This window comes from Buteo buteo, chromosome 22 (genome assembly GCF_964188355.1).
Source record: "Buteo buteo chromosome 22, bButBut1.hap1.1, whole genome shotgun sequence".
NCBI lineage: Eukaryota > Metazoa > Chordata > Aves > Accipitriformes > Accipitridae > Buteo > Buteo buteo.
The window spans coordinates 15,011,503-15,028,056 of NC_134192.1; the positions used below are offsets into that span (position 1 = coordinate 15,011,503).

A 16,554-nucleotide genomic window follows, 5' to 3' on the forward strand; every position below is an offset into this window, starting at 1 on the left:
CACCCATTTTAGTAGAAATGGCTCAGTAATTTTTAGATGGTGACAAAATTAGGCTTGTGACTATGAACTCTTGGGGTAAGTACATTTGATCATTCTCAAACAGTTGTCTTAAATTCGACCCAAATGTTTCCTGCTGATAGGAATGCCACTTCCTTCATTTTGCATATATTCAGAATTGGTACCTTATACATTGTCTGCAACTTGGACAGTGCATGATATTCTATGAAGAAAAGAGCAAGCTAACATGGAATTTGTTCTTCCCAGTGGTACTGTTTGGAGGTTCAGCTCTCTTTTTGCTACCTGTACTGCTATCACCCAGGATTAAAAGCTGTAGATATCCCATGGCTGCAGCAAGGGCTTTCAGTGACTTGGATGAAGACTGCAAAGATGCATCAGAACAGCATGGGCAATGACTTCTGGGAAGATCATGAAAAAATAAAGTATGGCTAATGGACCTGAGTTCCTCTCTCCTCCCTTTTGGCAGTCGTTCATGGTAACACAAAGTAAGTATAAAGCCTGGTGCCAAGACAAAGAGCTAGTGATTTATACTTGCTTTAAGAGATCCTAAAGCCGGGGGGGATTTTTAACGGCTTCCCTGAGTTAATTCCCGTTTGAACTAAAGGTCGAAGCTTAAGCCAGACCTTGCAGGACTGCAGCTGCCTGCACCATGGCTGTAGCACCAGGTAGCTGAGTTCACAGACTGTCTTTGTCGCAGGGCTTGGGTTCAGCTGGGCACATGGACGAGCCCGCTGGCAAGTTTGTGGGATGGTTTGCATGCTCAGACCCGAACAGGGGGAGCGCTTTGCTGGATGGGGCCGTGAGGAGCTTTCTCCTGGGCTGCCCTGCAACTGCTGGCCTACGGGCTTCACTGCCAGCTAGAGGGATGACATCCTGCTGTGTGGGGATGAGCCTTGCTGAACATCTGGACCCTCCTGAGACCAGCATGGGTCACGTTTGTGATCCTGAGCAAAACTGACGTGACAAAATCGCCAGGGCAAGTAGCATGTGGAGAGCTTTCCCACTTTGGCAAGCAGGTCAGTGGGATCCAGTGAAAAACAGGGACTGAAGGAGTGGGTGTTTGAGCCTGGTGATGAGCTGAGATGTGCCTGACATTCTGTTTAGCCCAGGCACTGTCTCCTATTTTGGATAAGATCCCTTTGCTCCTGTGAATTGCTTGTGTGGGGGTGCTGGACTACATTTCCTGCCCCATCTGCTTTAGTGCCATTGAGGATTAAGTTTTCGCATCTGCCCCATGCTCGTTCTTGTTGATAGCATCCTTCAGATCAGTTCCATCTCCAGGGGGCATGAAGTGTTGTGGGTTTTTTGTTGCAGGTTTTTTTGTGTGTGTGTTTTTAACTTAAACCTGGTATTTCTATTTGAAAATAAAACATTTGAAATAATCCCCTTCAGAATTAAAATGACAACTCACCATTTCTATATTAAGATTTAAACCCATCATAATATCTTAAATTTACATAAAACCAATATTTGAGCATTAGATGTTTCCTATTAACTTGTAAAGAAAGCTACAACCCAGGGAATTCTCTGGCTAAACACATGAAATTATGCTTAATTACAAACTATTTTGGTTCAGAAGAGCAGCTATCATCAATCCTTTCTTAGGCAAAGGTGTAGGTGAGGTAAGGTCTCTTCTAGCCCTTTGATCGTATTATGATCAGCAGCAATTGGCTGAAGTCAATAATTATGGAGATAATTTTCTTCATATGACTTTCATTTAAATGCGAATCAAGTTTGATGTTCTCTTTTGTAACCAGCGCACCTATTAAAATAGTTTTTTCTGTATTGTTAATTGAATTCCAGCTTCAATCCAAAAGCATTTTGACACAAGTTGCAGGTAAAATTAATCATCTAATAAATAAGAAATGTAAAAATTAGGAAAAAATATAGTTCCTAACCATGGTGTGCTATTAGCATAAAAAACCCTTGAAGTTACTGTAATGACACAACCAGTGGTAACTGTTACCAGGCAATCCAAATCAGTCTTTTTCTCTGGGGGAAGATTAGCAGGTAACTAGGATTATACAATAAGGTTAACATCAGTTACTTAAATGAAAATATTTTGGCTGCAGTCTGTGGCTACTAGGTCAAAATTCTATTTAGATCATGCTTCTGCTTTGCATAGTGTTCCCTCTAATGTTTTCTGCTCTTTAAATGCTCAGGTTGGGTTTAGCATGCATTGCTTTGGAGATGACGGGGGGAGGTGACACCGCTGTCACCCTTCCTGACTCCAGAGCAACAGCTCCCCTTCCCTCCACCCACCCCAACCCCAGGGCTGGGGGTGGTGTGTGGTTCATGGGCTGAGGTGTTGGGCTGAATATCTGGCCTAGGGGAAGGGAGAAAACAACCCCAGCAGTGCACCAATGCAAATAGTTTTGTCAGTAATGGATTTGGCTCCATCTTTTCAAGGGGCAATTGTTTGCTCTGTCACAGAAAAGGATCTAAAGACACTTGGGCCACTTCTCTGTTGGCCACAGGTACTTGTGTGTCAGGGCAGAAAGCAACTCCTGACCTGGTAAAATGTGGGTAGTCTGCTTGAATCTCACTGGTAAAGAAGGGATGTCTTCTGCTCTAAGGAATTTCAGGAAAGGAATGGTGTCTCCTGTTATTTAAGAAATCCATTCCCTTTCTTATGCAAAGCATATAGTAACAGTAACAGAAACCATCATTAACCTTCATCTCATTTGGGGATGAACTGGTTGACTGCACTAAAATTATTACGAGCGATATGTTGGATAACAAACAGGAATGCTAATTGGAGACAATGTCAGAGGAGAAGTGTCTGAGGGACAGAGTGAAAGGCAATACTTGCATCTGTCTTGTTCTCTGTGCAGAGGACTGCAGTAAAAAGGAAAATGACAGAGGGCAAAGCTGAAGCTGTATAGAATTGCTGTGGGTTTAATGTGTTTGCCGTACCCTACGTTGGTGGCAGAGAACCTGCTACTTTGCACCCAGTTTAATTTTAGCCCAGGGCCAACTTCCATGGGATGAAAATTTGAGTGTGGTGCAGAACATTATTGCCTGGTTTTCCTGGCTGCAAAAAAGCTTAATCGTTCACTCTTTGCTCTGCTCTTTTCTATTTTCTTTCCTAAGCGTGTTCCATAAGATCTACATATCCGAAATTGCTCATGCTGATTTTTTAATGAAGAAATGGTGATGTGCTCATACCTTGGGACTTTGGGTGTCATCAGTTGAATTGGTATAACAGATTGAAGTTAGATGGATGGCATGTTGAAAATGCTCTCTTGGTCTGTGCTACTCTGAGTTGCTTACTGTCTACTGGAGGAAATGCAGTTCTGTGTCAAAATTGTGGTCTTTCTCATCAAAAGATCAAAATGAGAGTTAATGTTCTGCCCTCTTGCGAATGTGCATGTGGGAATTGCTCTGTTGTGGGGTGTTGAGTTGGGTTTTTGTGGTGGGTTGTTTTTTTCTAGATCACCAAGTGTGCTGTTAGTTATGAATTAGTGGTTTTAAAATCAGGCCTCTGGAGATACAGAACTATCTTCTTACATGCCATGAAGCCGTTCAAAGGAAAACTGAAAGCCATTTTCTGTAAAATAATAATAATTTTCTTTTGCTTTAGTTAGTAACATCCAGTTTTTTGAGGGTTCTGTTTGCTGGTTCCTGGTTCAATCCCATTTAAGCAGTTTTGGGGTGAGGGGCAGGTATAGCCCATCCCTCAGCCACTGGCTGTCTGCCTCAAACCAACATACAGAGAAAAAGTTGTCCAGTACAATGTCTATGTTGTGGTCAAAATGTAACTGCAGTCTACGCAATCATACTTTCAAAGATCAGAACAAATAGAAGAAACATTTTTAATTGTTTGTGGACTAAGAGAGAAGAAAATTTCAGTTGAAACTGAGTTTTATAATCTTTGCAGTTCATTCTTCTCTAGTTACTTCTTTCCAAGATCTATAACCACTGTATTGTCCCCATTTCTGTCCAACGGTTAATTACATTAGTTCACTGACAAACTATTATTAAGCAACTGCAGTCTACTTTAAGAGCTAGTTTTCTAATTAAATATCTGTAATGGTTTTGTTCTCAGTCCTGGACTTTAGGCATCTTATTTGTTGCTATCCAGTGTCTTGCATCTTCTACGTATTTTTTTCTTTCTCAGACGTCTTTGTGATGGGAGGCCTTTTCTCCAGCTATGTTACAGTAGGGTTGGAAATGCTGGGTATAAGGCTCTTCCTTTCTGCAGAGGAAGCAGGTGTGTGTTTTTGCCATATCCAGTAACACACAGGAGTGGCCCTGGGTGCATTCAGTTTGACTACACCATTCTGCAGGGTCACTTTTTGCAGTGTGGACAGCTGCATGCTGGCTTCATCACATGTCTTATCAGGTTGTGTTTCCCACACACAGCCCGTAGCTTGCAGTGCCCTCCAGTGAAGCCTGGTTCAGTAACCATGGACATTTCTGCTTCTTGCATGCACACATAGCTTGAGGAGGATGCTCTGAAACAGGCATCCTGAGTGCGGGTTCACTGTGCTGGGGACATGGTCTGAGGTGGATGGGCTACCCTTCAGTCTTCTTGGATTTACTTAGTACCAGGGGAGTCCATGGGTAGGATTCAGATATCATTCCTTCATGCAAGAAATAAATATTTTTCTTAAACAGTATTGTAACTAGCTTGTTTGAAAAGAATAGCATGAAGTCAGCATAGGTGACTTCTCTTCCTAAAGCCATATAAATCTCTGTGAGGCTCCTTCATGAGACCCAGAAGACATCCAGTGGGCTCAAAGTCATAGGCCTAGAGTTTTGCCTGTGGAAGGAAGTTCTGGAGAAACTGGGCTTAAAGTAGAAATACAAATGGAAAAAACCTGAGCAAAACCCTGTTCTGTGTCTCAGTCACAGCAGTTTAAAATTGAGTTAAGTTTTCAATTTTTTTGTAATTTTTCAGGTTTTTTTAAAGATGCTTCTGGGTAGTTGTGTAGCAGCTTAACTATGGCGCTAAACTCAGCCTGCAATACACTGAAAAATGTATTAATAATGGTACAGAATCTTAAATGCCCTGACATTATCCTGCTGCTGCATTGGCTTTAAACATTTACACATTTCAGGGGAACAGCAACTTAATTCTTAATTAAAATCACTAAGCAAATGCAGATTATATTTAATTTAAATATTTATAGAATTTAAGCTTTCAAAATAGATTAGATGTTGAACAGCAAAACTGCTAACATCTGAATGATAATTTTACTTCTGAGCCCAATTAAGAAACTAGTCAGGAATACAGCTAATAAGTTGCTGTGTTTGAGGAAATATTTTATAATGTTTTATGTACAGGGGACCTTTAAAAATGAGTGCTCCCAAGTAAAAGGGATAGTTTACAAAAATTTTATTACTTCTGATAGCATTTTAAAACCTTGCATCATCTCTTTGCTTTCTGGGAGTTGCAGTTCTTCCCGTTACCCTGAATACAGCTGCAAAAAATATATAGTGAACCAAAGAGAGATGAAAACATACCAGCATGCCAATCTACTTGATTTTTATAATGCTAAATGTTAAATTGAAGCACATGATTATCCCAGTTGATTTTAATTAGTCAACACATATAAAGTTAAGCATGTATGTAATTTTTTTCATAGTAGAAGTACAAGCCTGCATAAAGAACATTTTTACAATCTTAAGGATGTTCCTATCTATAAAGAAATTCCTTGTGTTAAATTTTATCACAATAATCCCCCCAGCAATATTGTTTTGGTGATCCAGTATATCCTTTGACACAGCATTTTCTAGAATATGGTTCAGCCATGAGTAAGAGACCACCAAGGCTTTTTCAGGGACAGGTTCAAATCTTGGCTTCTCACTCTTCTTTTCCTCAAAGCCAGTTTTATTCCCTGCTACACCTTTTCATTTTGGGAGACACCTTCCCTATTGCATTTATCTGTCACATACCTAGAGGTGATCAGATCCTACAGGCTTTAGGAGGATTTAATGTAACTGTAGGTTTTATTTTGCAAATATGTTAATATTGCCCAAATAAGCTGATATCTATGAAATCTTTCAGGATTGGGTTTGAACCTTCTGGAAATCTGTTTGGCAGTGTCTCACAATTTTCAGTGTGGCAACGAGTGCTCCTGAGATTGAAAGGCTCCTTGTGCCTTTCATACAGATGTTTCAACAGTATCTCTTAACTTGCCTTACAGTCTTCCATTGGTTTTTACTCTGTATTATGAAGTCTGTAAAAGCTGCAAGATCTCTTCTGGTTTTCCTTTATAATGCTACTAAACATTATGTGAATTGTTTTAGATTGCATTTCCTGTCTATTTGTACACTGCTGTTTAGGCTGGAATACAGCATGTGTTTAATTTTTTTCTTGGCCTCATTACAGTTCATTCCTTGCTTCACTGCATCATCTGTCTTGTTAGTCCATAAATATGATGTATTCTAATCACTGTAAATTCTCTGTTTCCTCTATCTGTGTGTCACCAGCAATACTAGTTTGGAAATTACATTCCTGAAAGGTCATTTTCTAAAAGATACAAGAAGAGGCATTGTGCAATGCTGGTGCTTAAGGCTGGGGGCTTGTCACTCATCTTAACCTCAAAGCAGCTGCTGCAGTCTGTTCTCTGTTCATAGGCTCATCTCGGTAGCTATTGCATGCAGAGATGGTCACCCAGGTGAGCGCCTTTGGCCTCAGACTAGTAGCACAACAAAGTCTTCACTGGGATTTGTGATCTGTATGCAGTATAAATTATGTCGTATATGTAGGGAGGTCTGGTAAAGGAGAGTAACCAGTTCAGAGTCACTTTTTGCTGGAAAAAGGACTTCTTAAAGACAGAGGTTAAGTGGTACTTAGAAACAGACAGTGGTGTAGAGCCAAGAACATGCGATGGCTGTTCCACCACAGGATCCTCCTATACAAGAACACACTGTGCAAGTCTCCTGTGCCTCACGCTTGGCTTTCTCCCCTCTTCCAAGAGCACCGACGGGTTGGTACTTGGTATGTTGATATGACAGTAGGTCTGTGGTTTAGCTGTGATCAGTTACATTCAGTAAATTTCCCCTGTTTTCCATGCTTATAGATGTCAGTGCCTCCACTATACTCTTGTTTCTCTGCCAATCCTGCTTTGGGGCTGGTTTGATGGCACAGAGACTGTGTGCTACAACCAACACACATCTGCTAACAGCCTTCCTTGTACTGCTGCTGCTTCTCCTCCTCCTTCCCACTCATTTAGCACTTCTGCATTGTGTTATATATCCACAGAAAACTCCTGGGCAGGTTTTTCCATCTTTCTTGGGTGCTTGTACAACCTCTAGCAGAATGAGCCTTGGCTGGTGCTGCTTTGAGGCCCTAGGGTCTGTGTGAGCGTATAGGGTGCACTGTTGAGTTTTGTCACTTTATTTTCTTAGGCTGTGCAGCAGTGATGTTTTGGAGCAAGAGCTGTTCAGTTCCTCAGACTATCATGCTCTTTCCTGGCCCAGGCTCCCGTACTGGACTGACTGCCCGTGCCAGCCATGCCGTGTTCCATGATACATGTAGTGGCTCATGGCTACAATTCACTCTTGCAAAAGGATACTATTCACTATCTTGGATAAATGAGTTTGAGATTCGTGAATGAAAAGAACAGGATGAAAGTTAGATACTAGTATTAATTCTCTTGAATACCTCCATCCTGTTTTTCATGTCTTTCTGATGTTTCAGATGGGTATATGATGATGCTGTAGACATAACCAGCGAGAAAAAGCAGAGATGGAAACATGCCAAGTTTTGGTTGGATTACTGAATGGCAGTTTCCAAAGCCATGTGATACTACTACAGCAAAATTCAACTCTGCTGTTTCATACATGTTTTAATTAATTAATGCATTTATTTAATTTTGTGAGGTTTAGCAGCTTTTAATGACCTTTTGAATTTGTTTCTGTTTGTGGGTGATTTGGATTACTTACTTTTCTATTCCGGGGATGCTGAACCATCATGCGTCATGCTATACTGGCTTTGCTAGTCCGCTGGTGACTGCAGAAGGTAGAAATTCTCCCTGTTGCACAGAAATATGCTGGTATATCCCCTTCTGCTAATTTGTCAGATACGCTATTTTAATTACCAAAGTTAATTCTTAGGGGTCTGACTGCTGAAAAACTTTGGTGACAGATTAAAGTTTTCTGGCTGGAGCTGGTTTCTTGTGTTTGCAGAGGAGCAATTCAGACATGCGCAAGCTTGTGTCAGTTGAGCCCAGAGAAGAAATTCAGAGGTAAACCAGACTAAATAAACAAGTAAAGTGGAGTGCAGAATGGTGTGAGCCCTTCCTGGTGTTTGTGTGGTGAAAGCTGCTTGTACATGAAACTGTTAATAATGGGCAATTTTTGCTTGGTGTTGTGAGGTTTGAATTAACCAGCACTATGTTTGATGACAAAATACTAAAACCACAACAAATTCTGAGTAGGCCACAGCTGACCAAGTCATCCGATTAATAGGATTTTATCTAATGGAATAATTTAATGGGGATGTTTGAAATGTACTGTGTAGAAGCCACAGATAGATTTAAATTTCAAGGATGAACATTGTTCTTCATTCCTTCTCTCTCCCTCTCTCTCTCTTCCCCCAAAGGTCTCCCTGGTGTATTTGAGTCTCCTCTCAGGTGAGCCCTTCAGCACGGAGCCATCCACAAGTGCAGAGTGCTTCGAAACAAGCCCACTGAGGCATGCTAGCAAGACCCTGAGTCACAGACTGAGCAAACTTTCCTAGCTCATCACCATTCACTGGCCTCAAATCCTCTTTGGAGTAGCTACCAGAGGGGCTGAACTTTGCTGTTTTCTGCTGTGCTGCCCGGGACCTTTTCCATGTTAGCAAAGGCTGATGGAAACCTGTGTCTAAGTGGTACCGTGTGAGAGCAAGATACTCACCCTGTTCCCTCACAGCCTCTCCCTGCTTTCGTCTGTATCAGCAGCCCTGCATCACCACGCGCCAGATGTGCAGGCAGCTGCGAAGAGCTTCCCTCCCTGAGCGCAGGTGCTGTCTTTCAAGAAACAAGTAAGTGTTGATCAGTAAATGCTGGGCAAATGTATTATTTTATGTTATTTTATGTTCGGGTGCAGGCGAGGGGGAGAGGGCAGTCCAGAAGTCTGGCAATGGCTGGGTTGGCTGGATTGGGGAAGTGCCAATGCCAACCCACTGCCCTTAATTTGCCTGGCAAGGCAGCTCTCCCAGATGAAGTGAGATGTGGTGAACTCAAGATTCTCTTTAGAAAGGTTTACTTGGTTTAAAATGCTTTATTAGCAAATGCTGCTTCTGACTTCTTGTAACTTTTAACCAACCCCAGCTCATCTCTGTCTTTATTTTAAATTGAAAGGTACTTTACCGAAAGTGTTCTCATCAGCCAAAACACTGCTGGGTTCATACACAGAATAGTTTAGTGTTCATCTGTCTCATTTCTTTACTGTCCAAGGTGAATCTCAGGGGACTAAAGCTCTGAACCAAGTGGCTTCAGGCTATTCATTTGGAAAACAGAGCCACTTAGACCTTTGTAAAGAAAATAATCTAGTAATCAGTGCAAGAGACCTGTCTCTAAGCCAACCCATTTGGAAAAATTGCCAGTGTAGTAATTACAAACATTTTATAACAATAGTACTGATGATGCCTTTCCATTATTGCCAGCATTTCTTCTTCCCTGCAACTACAGGACTGAGCTGGTTTTACATCCTCTTCCATGATCCTGCATTTGAAATGCTTTTGAATTTGAGATTGACACTGCAGAGCTGGACATTGAGCAGAGACATTTTTCTGAGCGTTTCCCTGCAGACCAATGCAGCTAAAACCATTGGGAAGTGAGGAAGACATTGCTGCCGTGCTGCCGGCAAGGCAGCAAGTGTTGCCTTCCTAGCTCTGTACATCCTTCCTCTGGAGCAGGGAAGGAGCCAGGTCTCTCTGCTCTCTTCTACAAAGGGGAAGAAGGGGCCAGATAAGTGTTTGTTTGCCTGCACCCTTCTGCCTGCCAGCCCGTGCAATCACGTTGTGGGTGTCTCTGGGAACACACCAGTGCCAATGGGGTGGCACTGGTCTCGTATCCTGCCCTCCAGATGTGCTGATTCTAGGTAATCTCACCCAGACACAGAAGTTTCTCACTCTCCCATGAAGTATCAGTGGATCAGTGTTTCTGTGCATTCTGCTAAGTAGATATGTTTAGTGACTCTTAGAACTTTTATCTAATCTCAAGCTTCAGGCACTTATTTTATAGTTTTTCCTCATTCTTTTGCAAATGAGAGAATACTTACCTGTGTTCTTGAACACACATTTAACAGTGCAGTTTCTGTACCTTCCAACCAGCAAGGTCCCATGATGCTGGATATTGCACAAACACAAATGATACTGCTTTCTATTTTGAAAAGTTTACTGGCAAACAAAATTTGGGATGAAATACTGCATAAAAACAAAGGGAAGGGTAGGCTCGCCTGTAGTCGCAATGTTAATCCCAAGGTCTTGGCTGTGTGGTTTTTAGCTTTGCTTTTGTTCTGATTATCAGTTGCTTATAATATTTTGAAAGCATAAGTATTATGGTAAGGATCAAGTTCCTGTAGCTGTGCTGGAGAGGTGCTCACTGCTGTTCAGCAACAGCAGCAACATGTTATTTAGGGTGAACTCCTGCAGAGGTTTGCTCACTTGACTTGGTTGCTGTGGGCTGCTATGTGGAAACAAAGATGTGGGGCAAAGCTTCCCTTGAAGCTGGGAGCAGGGGGACAAGTAACACGGGTTCTCCTGTTTCAAACTTGGGGAATCTCAAGGCACCACTTTTTCCTGCAGTTCACAGCAAGGCAGTCCAAGCCCAGCACACATATTACATCTAATGTTTTGCCATCTTGATTTCATGTGATAAAGGTTGCTGCCTATTTAAATTAATAATATCAAAAAATACAACAAGGAGCAGAAGTGATGTGCCTTGAGGAGCTGTGCTGTTACTTGTAGGCATAGAAGCATTTTTGGTGCTTTTCACAGGCTAGATTACATTGCTGGCAACTTTTCAGCATTGTTTTTAGTGAGGAGGGAGCAGAAAGAAAATGATTTTAAATTGATGAGCCCTAAAGGTTCATGTAGAAGATTTTCACTAGCTTCATAAAAGCTCCTGTAGACTTAATCTAAAAAAATTATAGCAAAGATGGTTTATCTCCTTTTCATAGTCTTGTCTTTAAGCCTCTTGACTTTTAATGTACTACCCTTGTACCTTAAAATCCAGAAAAGAGTTTTGAGGTTTACAAACTACAAAACTGGTAGGTACCAATCTTGGAGGATGTTTTGAGCAACACTGTAGCAGGTAGCAAGGAGACAGAGGTCCACACACAAGGACAAGACCCTACAGGTGTCTCACTGGTGATGTGAGACTTGTGAAGTCTCAGACTGCTGCAGCACATCCTCCTCTGATGCAGGTAGAGGTGGGGTGTTTTTTGCCCCAGCACTCTGCATCATTGCTAGTTTTGTCAATGAGTCCTTGATCCTGTAGAGATTTGGGGAGCAACAGATCCAAGCAGCCAGTTTACTTTCAGAGAGAGTTCTCAAGAGCAGGTAGGACAAGAATCAGTGACGAATGGGCTGGCATTGGCAGCAGAGGTAACCAGTGAATGTTTCAAAAGCCAGACTCTTATCTTGTTCTTTAGGAAATTCCTAGTACTTGGACAGGTCCATCAAAGAACAAACTTTAAAAAGATGTTTATTCCAGAAATGACATTAAAGAGGATGTGGAGACTATTATGCAAGTTCTACTCAAGGAAAACATTTGGTTTTCCTCTCCTGGCAGGAGTGAGAATGATTTGTTAGAATTTGTCTAAAAATTCATAAGAAAATAACTTTCTGGTGGAAAAACAAAAAAAAGCCTTAACAGCATCAACCCACCATTGCTTGTAGATTTTGATAGTGAAGATTTGTAATTTTGGAGAGAGTAACTATTTCCATGAAAAATCCATGGTTGCTGTCTAGCAGTAAAAATGCTGTGAAGAAGCACACAGGTTGTTTCTGGGGTAGCATTTCTCCCTGTGATGGCTGCAGCAGAATTGCTTCGTGCTTCTCTCAGGAGACAAAAAGCCCCGCTAACCAACTGGCATGCTCCATGCAATCATCTACAGGATTTACCAACTGCCCCGCTAATCACCCAGTGGTATGGGTTAGAATGTCCTGACATCAGTGTTCAGAGACCAAGAGGAGGGAAAGCCACCTCCAGATGGATTTTATACAGAACTATTTGTCTCCAAAAGTGCCAGCAGATTTAAATTACTGCTGCTGTTGTCAACAAGTTCCTCCAGCGTGTTCTGTAATGATTAAGGTCCTTGGAGGTTTTGGATCACTTATGTTTCTCAGTGTAGCTACAGATTGTGAACAAAAGGGTTGCATCAAGTATATTAAATAATGAATTGAAAGGCAGAGGTTCCTTTCCTTCTGTGTACTTTGGGTAGAAAAATTCCTGCTGACTCCACATTTCTTGCTACCGAAAAAGATAACCTGGTCAGGTAGCTAAATGTTAACTTGAAGCTTGCCAGCTTTTACACTTAACATAAAATTGCTCTTAGAAACAGCTGCTGCCTTGCTGCTACCAGTGCCAGAGAGTGTTCTGTTTGATGACTTAATCAAAGTGTTGTTCTATCAGGAACCATTTGTGGATTCAAATACAGATGTAGGATGGTAATTTTTGGAGGGGAAAAAAAAAAGTTAATTTCCTTGAATTCAAAACATGCCCATCATAAAACAGCCCATGTCCTATTCCTGATTTGCTCTGAAGCCAAGCCTAAGCAGGTTGTGCACCTAGTCTGAACTATGCAGAGCAGTGACTTCACTCTTATTATTTGCAGCAAATTTCCCTAGAACATGATGTTTAAAAAAAATGAGGCCAGCTTCTTTTTGTAAAAGTTAAAACTCTACCCCTACCTCTTTGCAGTTTATTCTTTATTGTGTGATTACTTTCTGTACAGACTGAACCATGCAGCAGCAGTTTGAGGCTCACCTTTCAGAAACCCGAGAGTTAAAATGAAGTGCCAAAGCCTTAGACAGGCCTGGCTAATATGGACAAACCGTAGTGTCTTCTGATCTAACTTCCAGTTAGGGCTCCTTAGTTCTGTCCTAAAAAAGAAAAAATTAAATTAAAAAAATATATGTAGTCTTGGACTTTTCTAAAGCAATTGCAGCTGAAGGAATATCTATACGGAAACTGGTTGGGGAAACTTCTTGTAGCATCACAGTTTTGGAAGTATATGGAGCAGGAACAAAAACCTGTGAACGATGGGTCCGGTCCTCATGCTTCAGTGGAGTGATGCTGAAAACTTTTAGCTGGTATGTAAGTCATCCATTAAACGCAAGGGGAAACAATGGACACTTGGAGTGTTCTTTTCCATGCAACAATATGAATTAGTGCATGGAAAAAAACAGCAAAACATAATATTTATTGCTTCTTTGTCTACACAACCCATTTCTAATGCTTGTGAGATTGATCTGAGGTTCCTACTCTGTTCCCATCCTATTCTCAGGCTAAACATATTGTTGATTCATCATTAGTTGCTTCATTATACGAAGTTTCCTGTGTTCTGCCAAGCAATGGTGGTAGGAAACCAGCATTTCTGGGGAACAGAAGCAAGATGGAAGTGCTAATCCCTTTTCCTTTTCCTCCGTATAACACCCACAGGTTTGCCAGTTTCTTTTTTATCACCAGGTACGTAGAACCAGTCATGTTATTAGGGTGGAGCAGAACAAAGAAAGTACAGGCCCTGCCTTCAGGTCCTGAAATGTCTAGGTTTAAGTCTTCAGGGAATCTGGGCAGTGCTCTGCTTTGCCAAAGAGCGGGTCCCAAGTATGATAAGCCCATTACCAAAGAAATCACATCCCTCTGACTTGTACCTAGCTCAGTGTCATGGTTTAACCCCAGCTGGGAACTGAGCACCACACAGCTGTTTGCTCACTCCCCCCAAGCAAAACAAGGAATTCATTCACCACTTCCCATCAGCAGGCAGGTGTTCAGCCATCTCCAGGAAGGCAGGGCTCCATCACGCCTAACGGTTACTTGGGAAGACAAACACCATCACTCTGAACGTACCCCCTTTCCTTCTACTTCCCCAGCTTTATATGCTGAGCATGACATCCTATGGTCTGGAATATCCCTTTGGTCAGTTGGGGTCAGCTGTCCCAGCTGTGTCCCCTCCCAACTTCTTGTGCACCCCCAGCCTACTTGCTGGTGAGGTTGGGTGAGGAGCAGAAAAGGCCTTGACTGTGTAAGCACTGCTCAGCAGTAAACAAAACATCCCTGTATTATCAACACTGTTTTCAGCACAAATCCAAAATATAGCCCCATACTAGCTACTGTGAAGAAAATGAACTCTATCCCAGCCTAAACCAGCACATTCTCCACCCCATACCATTTGCTTCATGCACAGGTCTCACACTATTCAGTACATTCTCATTACCCACCCCCACTCTTCCCATCCTTTGATATAATAGAGAGATATCATTCCCTTAGTCTATGGACCACCCCTGTGAAATGTCTGTGAAGTGTCCATAAATTGTCCACTGAGTTCATTTAGTCAATGACTTTGGGCTCCATCTGTTATGGTGGTCACTCAGGACAGGAGAGGTGGTGTGTTGCGTGGAGCTACTAGGCACCAAAGCCAGCTCAGGTTGGGTCACTGCTGTACTTGCATTGCTTCTTGTAGGGCTCGTCCTCCACTGATTCAGGTGGTTCCTGCTATAGTAATCCCTATAACATACAACTCAATTGATGCGTTACAACAATTTAAAGGTATTTCCATTACAATCTTGACTCCTGGACCCTTTGGGCCAGGTTATAGGGTTTAACTTTGCAATGAACTCCTCCCCTTGCCCCTGCTCTGGCTTGGATTTATTCAGACTGCAGTCCCTTAGTGGTGTACCTGCTCCAAGTGTAGCCTTATCTATGAGCCACAGACTCTCCAGGGGTATACCTGCTGTGGCATAGACTTATCCACAGCCACAGTCACTTTGAGGTGCACCTGTTCCAGTATGGCCTTCTCCATGGGCCACAATGCCTTCAGAGATAGATGTGCTCCAGCGTGGCTTTATCCACAGCCACAGTCCCTTCAGAAGTAAACCTGCTCCAACACAGCCTTACCCATGGCTGCAGTCCCTCCAGGGGTGTACCTGCTCTGTCATGGGCTTACCCATGGTCACACACTGTGAGTTGCTCCAGCGTGACCTCATGCACAGCCACTGATGCTTCAAGGTGTACCTTCTCCAGCGTGGACTTATCCTTGGGCCACAATCCCTTCAGAGGTATACCTGCTGTGGCACAGACATAACCATGGCCACAGATGCTTCGAGATGTACCTACTCTGGCATGGGCTTATCCACGGCCACAGACACTTCGGGGTGTCCTGCTCCTGTTAGGAACCATCCACAGGTCACAATCTCTTTGACTTGAGTTCACACTGGAGTTTCAGCCTGTCCAGTACAGCAGCACAGAAACAGCAGTGATGCCCTGGCCATCTGCCAGCCCAGGTGCATCACCATTGCTGTTATCAAAATGTTCCCAGGCAGAGCAGAATAAGATGATAAGCAGTACAGCAAGCAGTGAAAGCAAAAAGCAGCCACTAATGAGCACAAGACTCTAATTTACAGTAAGGCAAGCAAGCCCCATGGCAAGCACAGGAGCCTGCCAATTAATAGCTAAACAGCAGTAACAGCTATAAATTCGATCTAGTACATTCCAATCAAATCTGTTGTTATCCCGAACACTTCAAGCCCCATGTTGGGTGCCAAAAAGGCCTGAAAGACGCAGTCAGACCCCATTATTCTCCCTTGATTTGTGTCTGTGCTTAGCAGTGCGGATGGGTAGTTTCTCCCTCTTGTCTTTTCAAGAGTTTATGGACTGCAGAATAGCTGTTGCTTGTCCATTGTGAAAGCAGATGAGCTAAACATTTACCAGTGCTTTTGTTTTGGTACCATATAGTGCCTGGAAATGAGCTACTGAGTTTCAGGTTCCTTTTTCACCCTTGCTTTATTCCATCTCCCCACTGATACCAAGGCCAAGTCAGTCAGAGCACTGAGAAGGTTCAGATTACTAACGTGTTCAGCATTTACAGAGCTTTATTTCTTTGAAAAGAGAGAAGCGGATGACTCTTTCCGCTCCATTACAAAGATCATTGCTTTTTATGCTGAGCAGAGGTTCGCTTGTTTGTTTTGCTTTCCCTGGAAATAAATTTCATTGAATTAAAAGCTTATTCTATCTGTAGGTATTTTGATAGTATTGCAAGAAGCCAATATCTGGTGACTTTTAGAAGAGACATTTTCATCCAAATGTGGCTTCTGCAGTTCTTGATTCTAGCTGGTATTAGACACTTCAATAGATCCAGTGTATTCAGTGGTTTTGGGGCAATGTAAAAAGGTACTGTTAATATTGTTGACCTTTGATTTGGGAGGGCATGTGGGTTAGATTACCTGTTATGTTTTCTTTTGAAAGGCATTGCAGGTTTTTCCTTTTGCTAAAATTCAGGTGCGACAAAATGAAAGTCAGCTTTTCATTTTATATGAGCCTTTATTAACTGGGCTTGCTTCTAATCTTGTTCTTTCAGTTTTTTGTATTGCTGCAA

General features: G+C 42.3%; 1 protein-coding gene across 4 annotated transcripts in view; it reads left to right on the top strand.

Moving 5' to 3' along the window:
* Positions 1–233: 233 nt before the first annotated feature.
* HTR2C (5-hydroxytryptamine receptor 2C) overlaps positions 234–16,554 on the top strand; it is a 97,695-nt gene continuing 81,374 nt past the window's right edge. For all 4 annotated transcript variants that reach the window (XM_075054137.1, XM_075054136.1, XM_075054139.1 and 1 more), the window contains exons 1-2: positions 234–503; positions 8,573–8,995. The gene's annotated coding sequence lies outside the window, so the exon portion shown is untranslated. The remainder of the gene's footprint in view (positions 504–8,572; positions 8,996–16,554) is intronic.